The following is a 6,775-nucleotide window of genomic DNA, read 5'->3' as shown; positions in this document are numbered from 1 at the left end:
GCCTCCGGCAGGGCCGGCCTGCCGCCCCCAGCCACCCCCCGCAAGCCCCCCCCACCGCCGCCCCGGCTCAGAGAGCACAGGCAGCCCGCCGCAGGCCCACCCACCCCGTGCAGGCACCCCTGCATACGGGCCTCCGGCAGGGCCGGCCTGCCGCCCCCAGCCACCCCCCGCAAGCCCCCCCCACCGCCGCCCCGGCTCAGAGAGCACAGGCAGCCCGCCGCCGGCCCTTCATACCCCGTGCAGGCACCCCTGCATACGGGCCTCCGGCAGGGCCGGCCTGCCGACCCCAGCCACCCCCCGCAAGCCCCCCCACCGCCGCCCCGACTGAGACAGCACAGGCAGCCCGCCGCCGGCCCTTCCCACCCCGTGCAGGCACCCCTGCATACGGGCCTCCGGCAGGACCGGCCTGCCGCCCCCAGCCACCCCCCGCAAGCCCCCCCACCGCCGCCCCGGCTGAGAGAGCACAGGCAGCCCGCCGCCGGCCCTTCCCACCCCGTGCAGGCACCCCTGCATAGGGGCCTCCGGCAGGGCCGGCCTGCCGCCCCCAGCCACCCCCCACAAGCCCCCCCACCGCCGCCCCGGCTGAGACAGCACAGGCAGCCCGCCGCCGCCCCTTCCCACCCCGTGCAGGCACCCCTGCATACGGGCCTCCGGCAGGACCGGCCTGCCGCCCCCAGACAACCCCCGCAAGCCCCCCCACCGCCGCCCCGGCTGAGAGAGCACAGGCACCCCGCCGCCGCCCCTTCCCACCCCGTGCAGGCACCCCTGCATACGGGCCTCTGGCAGGGCCGGCCTGCCGCCCCCAGCCACCCCCCGCAAGCCCCCACACCGCCGCCCCGGCTCAGAGAGCACAGGCACCCCGCCGCCGCCCCTTCAGCGAGACAGTCCGGCCAAGCTTAGCGCCTTCCACTAGATACGGCGAAGTCTCGGAAACGGGGGGTGGCGAGGGGAATTTCAGGCGCGCGCCGCCTCCCCCCTCCTGCACCACCCCCCCCGCAAGCGACGGGAAGGGGCGCCGCTTTCCATCAGCTCGGCTGAAACGCCCGAGGACGGGGCGGCGTCTCTGTTTCAAAAGCGGAAAAAGAAATAAAAAAGCAACAAAAACCAAAAAATTCCCGCCGCCCCACCCAACCCACCCCCGTGCAGGCACCCCTGCAAACGGGCCTCCGGCACGGCCGGCCTGCCGCCCCCAGCCACCCCCCGCAAGCCCCCCCACCGCCGCCCCGGCTGAGAGAGCACAGGCACCCCGCCGCCGCCCCTTCCCACCCCGTGCAGGCACCCCTGCATACGGGCCTCCGGCAGGGCCGGCCTGCCGACCCCAGCCACCCCCCGCAAGCCCCCCCCACCGCCGCCCCGGCTCAGAGAGCACAGGCAGCCCGCCGCCGGCCCTTCCCACCCCGTGCAGGCACCCCTGCATACGGGCCTCCGGCAGGGCCGGCCTGCCGCCCCCAGCCACCCCCCGCAACCCCCCCCACCGCCGCCCCGGCTGAGAGATCACAGGCAGCCCGCCGCCGGCCCTTCCCACCCCGTGCAGGCACCCCTGCATACGGGCCTCCGGCAGGGCCGGCCTGCCGCCCCCAGCCACCCCTCCGCAAGCCCCCCCACCGCCGCCCCGGCTGAGAGAGCACAGGCAGCCCGCCGCCGGCCCTTCCCACCCCGTGCAGGCACCCCTGCATACGGGCCTCCGGCAGGGCCGGCCTGCCGACCCCAGCCACCCCTCCGCAAGCCCCCCCACCGCCGCCCCGGCTGAGAGAGCACAGGCAGCCCGCCGCCGGCCCTTCCCACCCCGTGCAGGCACCCCTGCATACGGGCCTCCGGCAGGGCCGGCCTGCCGCCCCCAGCCACCCGCCACAGGCCCCCCCACCGCCGCCCCGGCTGAGACAGCACAGGCAGCCCGCCGCCGCCCCTTCCCACCCCGTGCAGGCACCCCTGCATACGGGCCTCCGGCAGGGCCGGCCTGCCGCCCCCAGCAACCCCCCACAAGCCCCCCCACCGCCGCCTCGGCTGAGAGAGCACAGGCACCCCGCCGCCGGCCCTTCATACCCCGTGCAGGCACCCCTGCATACGGGCCTCCGGCCGGGCCGGCCTGCCGCCCCCAGCCACCCCCCACAAGCCCCCCCACCGCCGCCCCGGCTGAGACAGCACAGGCAGCCCGCCGCCGCCCCTTCCCAGCCCGTGCAGGCACCCCTGCATACGGGCCTCCGGCAGGACCGGCCTGCCGCCCCCAGACAACCCCCGCAAGCCCCCCCACCGCCGCCCCGGCTGAGAGAGCACAGGCACCCCGCCGCCGCCCCTTCCCACCCCGTGCAGGCACCCCTGCATACGGGCCTCCGGCAGGGCCGGCCTGCCGCCCCCAGCCACCCCCCGCAAGCCCCCCCCACCGCCGCCCCGGCTCAGAGAGCACAGGCAGCCCGCCGCAGGCCCACCCACCCCGTGCAGGCACCCCTGCATACGGGCCTCCGGCAGGGCCGGCCTGCCGCCCCCAGCCACCCCCCGCAAGCCCCCCCCACCGCCGCCCCGGCTCAGAGAGCACAGGCAGCCCGCCGCAGGCCCACCCACCCCGTGCAGGCACCCCTGCATACGGGCCTCCGGCAGGGCCGGCCTGCCGACCCCAGCCACCCCCCGCAAGCCCCCCCACCGCCGCCCCGACTGAGACAGCACAGGCAGCCCGCCGCCGGCCCTTCCCACCCCGTGCAGGCACCCCTGCATACGGGCCTCCGGCAGGACCGGCCTGCCGCCCCCAGCCACCCCCCGCAAGCCCCCCCACCGCCGCCCCGGCTGAGAGAGCACAGGCAGCCCGCCGCCGGCCCTTCCCACCCCGTGCAGGCACCCCTGCATAGGGGCCTCCGGCAGGGCCGGCCTGCCGCCCCCAGCCACCCCCCGCAAGCCCCCCCACCGCCGCCCCGGCTGAGAGAGCACAGGCAGCCCGCCGCCGCCCCTTCCCACCCCGTGCAGGCACCCCTGCATACGGGCCTCCGGCAGGGCCGGCCTGCCGCCCCCAGCCACCCCCCACAAGCCCCCCCACCGCCGCCCCGGCTGAGACAGCACTGGCACCCCGCCGCCGCCCCTTCCCACCCCGTGCAGGCACCCCTGCATACGGGCCTCCGGCACGGCCGGCCTGCCGCCCCCAGCCACCCCCCACAAGCCCCCCCACCGCCGCCCCGGCTGAGAGAGCACAGGCAGCCCGCCGCCGGCCCTTCCCACCCCGTGCAGGCACCCCTGCATAGGGGCCTCCGGCAGGGCCGGCCTGCCGCCCCCAGCCACCCCCCACAAGCCCCCCCACCGCCGCCCCGGCTGAGACAGCACAGGCACCCCGCCGCCGGCCCTTCCCAGCCCGTGCAGGCACCCCTGCATACGGGCCTCCGGCAGGGCCGGCCTGCCGACCCCAGCCACCCCCCGCAAGCCCCCCCCACCGCCGCCTCGGCTGAGAGAGCACAGGCAGCCCGCCGCAGGCCCACCCACCCCGTGCAGGCACCCCTGCATACGGGCCTCCGGCAGGGCCGGCCTGCCGCCCCCAGCCACCCCCCGCAAGCCCCCCCCACCGCGGCCCCGGCTCAGAGAGCACAGGCAGCCCGCCGCTGCCCCTTCCCACCCCGTGCAGGCACCCCTGCATACGGGCCTCCGGCAGGGCCGGCCTGCCGCCCCCAGCCACCCCCCGCAAGCCCCCCCACCGCCGCCCCGGCTGAGAGAGCACAGGCAGCCCGCCGCCGCCCCTTCCCACCCCGTGCAGGCACCCCTGCATACGGGCCTCCGGCAGGGCCGGCCTGCCGCCCCCAGCCACCCCCCACAAGCCCCCCCACCGCCGCCCCGGCTGAGACAGCACAGGCACCCCGCCGCCGCCCCTTCCCACCCCGTGCAGGCACCCCTGCATACGGGCCTCCGGCACGGCCGGCCTGCCGCCCCCAGCCACCCCCCACAAGCCCCCCCACCGCCGCCCCGGCTGAGAGAGCACAGGCACCCCGCCGCCGCCCCTTCCCACCCCGTGCAGGCACCCCTGCATACGGGCCTCCAGCACGGGCGACCCGCTCTGTCCGCAGGGAGGACAGGTCTACCCCTTCTGCCGGCAGGGAGGCCAGGTCTACCCGTTCTGCCGGCAGGGAGGCCAGGTCTACCCGTTTTACCTGCAGGGAGGCCAGGTCTACCCGTTCTGGCGGCAGGGAGACCAGGTCTACCCGTTCTGCCGGCAGGGATGCCAGGTCTACCCGTTTTACCGGCAGGGATGCCAGGTCTACCCATTTACCGGCAGGGATGCGCGGTCTACCCGTTCTGGCTGCAGGGAGACCAGGTCTACCCGTTTTTCCTGCAGGGAGACCAGGTCTACCCGTTCTGCCGGCAGGGAGACCAGGTCTACCCGTTCTGCCGGCAGGGAGGCCAGGTCTACCCGTTTTACCGGCAGGGAGGCCAGGTCTACCCGTATTGCCGGCAGGGAGGCCAGGTCTACCCGTTTTACCGGCAGGGATGCCAGGTCTACCCGTTCTAGCGGCAGGGAGACCAGGTCTACCCGTATTGCCGGCAGGGATGCCAGGTCTACCCGTTTTACCGGCAGGGATGCCAGGTCTACCCATTTACCGGCAGGGATGCCAGGTCTACCCGTTCTGGCTGCAGGGAGGCCAGGTCTACCCATATTGCCGGCAGGGAGACCAGGTCTACCCATTTACCGGCAGGGAGACCAGGTCTACCCGTTCTGGCGGCAGGGAGAACAGGTCTACCCTTTTTGCCGGCAGGGAGACCAGGTCTACCCGTTTTACCGGCAGGGATGCCAGGTCTACCCGTTCTGGCTGCAGGGAGACCAGGTCTACCCGTTTTACCTGCAGGGAGAACAGGTCTACCCGTTTTACCGGCAGGGAGACCAGGTCTACCCGTTTTGCCGGCAGGGATGCCAGGTCTACCCGTTTTACCTGCAGGGATGCCAGGTCTACCCGTTTTACCGGCAGGGAGGCCAGGTCTACCCATATTGCCGGCAGGGAGGCCAGGTCTACCCGTTCTAGCGGCAGGGAGACCAGGTCTACCCATTTACCGGCAGGGAGACCAGGTCTACCCGTTCTGGCTGCAGGGAGGCCAGGTCTACCCATATTGCCGGCAGGGAGACCAGGTCTACCCATTTACCGGCAGGGAGACCAGGTCTACCCGTTCTGGCGGCAGGGAGAACAGGTCTACCCTTTTTGCCGGCAGGGAGACCAGGTCTACCCGTTTTACCGGCAGGGATGCCAGGTCTACCCGTTCTGGCTGCAGGGAGACCAGGTCTACCCGTTTTACCTGCAGGGAGAACAGGTCTACCCGTTTTACCTGCAGGGAGAACAGGTCTACCCGTTTTACCGGCAGGGAGACCAGGTCTACCCGTTTTGCCGGCAGGGATGCCAGGTCTACCCGTTTTACCTGCAGGGATGCCAGGTCTACCCGTTTTACCGGCAGGGAGGCCAGGTCTACCCATATTGCCGGCAGGGAGGCCAGGTCTACCCGTTCTAGCGGCAGGGAGACCAGGTCTACCCGTTCTGGCTGCAGGGAGACCAGGTCTACCCGTTTTGCCGGCAGGGATGCCAGGTCTACCCGTTTTGCCGGCAGGGATAACAGGTCTACCCGTTTTACCTGCAGGGAGGCCAGGTCTACCCGTTTTACCGGCAGGGAGACCAGGTCTACCCGTTTTGCCGGCAGGGATGCCAGGTCTACCCGTTCTGGCGGCAGGGAGACCATGTCTACCCGTTCTGCCGGCAGGGATGCCAGGTCTACCCGTTTTACCTGCACGGAGACCAGGTCTACCCGTTTTACCGGCAGGGAGGCCAGGTCTACCCGTTCTGGCGGCAGGGAGAACAGGTCTACCCTTTTTGCCGGCAGGGAGACCAGGTCTACCCGTTTTACCGGCAGGGATGCCAGGTCTACCCGTTCTGGCTGCAGGGAGACCAGGTCTACCCGTTTTGCCGGCAGGGATAACAGGTCTACCCGTTTTACCTGCAGGGAGACCAGGTCTACCCGTTTTACCGGCAGGGAGACCAGGTCTACCCGTTTTGCCGGCAGGGATGCCAGGTCTACCCGTTCTGGCGGCAGGGAGGCCAGGTCTACCCGTTCTGCCGGCAGGGAGGCCAGGTCTACCCGTTTTACCTGCAGGGAGGCCAGGTCTACCCGTTTTGGCGGCAGGGAGACCAGGTCTACCCGTTTTGCCGGCAGGGATGCCAGGTCTACCCGCTTCCGGCAGGGATGCCAGGTCTACCCGGTTCCAGGCAGGGAGGCCTCGTCTACCCGTTCTGCCGGCAGGGAGGCCAGGTCTACCCGTTTTACCGGCAGGGATGCCAGGTCTACCCGCTTCCGGCAGGGATGCCAGGTCTACCCGGTTCCAGGCAGGGAGGCCTCGTCTACCCGTTCTGCCGGCAGGGAGGCCAGGTCTACCCGTTTTACCGTCCGCCGGGTCCGTTGTGCCCGATGTGGCCGCCGGAGCTGCCGGCGGAAAGGGATGCCTCGTCTACCTCGCTCCGGCGGGACTTTGGCTCCACCGCGGTTCTGGCAGGTAGACGTCTTGCCCGGTTCTTCTTCGGAGCTGCCGAAGGGGTCGCTGCTTTGCGCTGCCTCCAGTTACGTCATGGTAAGAGTCGGCGGCGCTCGCGCGCCTCCCCGCTGGGGGAAGACGGTTCTCTTCGAGCCCGCCGGGGCCGGGGACCTCGCTGTCCGTATACTAGGGCAGAGGGCTGGCGCTCGCGGACCAGCGCCATCGAACCGCTGCAGCTACTCGCGGTTCAGCCGGCAGACTCGGGCGTTGCACGGCGGCTGTGGCCGTGGCCGTTCT

The sequence above is a fragment of the Opisthocomus hoazin genome, unplaced genomic scaffold (assembly GCF_030867145.1).
Source record: "Opisthocomus hoazin isolate bOpiHoa1 unplaced genomic scaffold, bOpiHoa1.hap1 HAP1_SCAFFOLD_110, whole genome shotgun sequence".
In the NCBI taxonomy this organism is placed as follows: Eukaryota; Metazoa; Chordata; class Aves; order Opisthocomiformes; family Opisthocomidae; genus Opisthocomus; species Opisthocomus hoazin.
The sequence above is the reverse complement of the archived record's forward strand: the minus strand, read 5'-3'. Positions refer to the sequence as shown.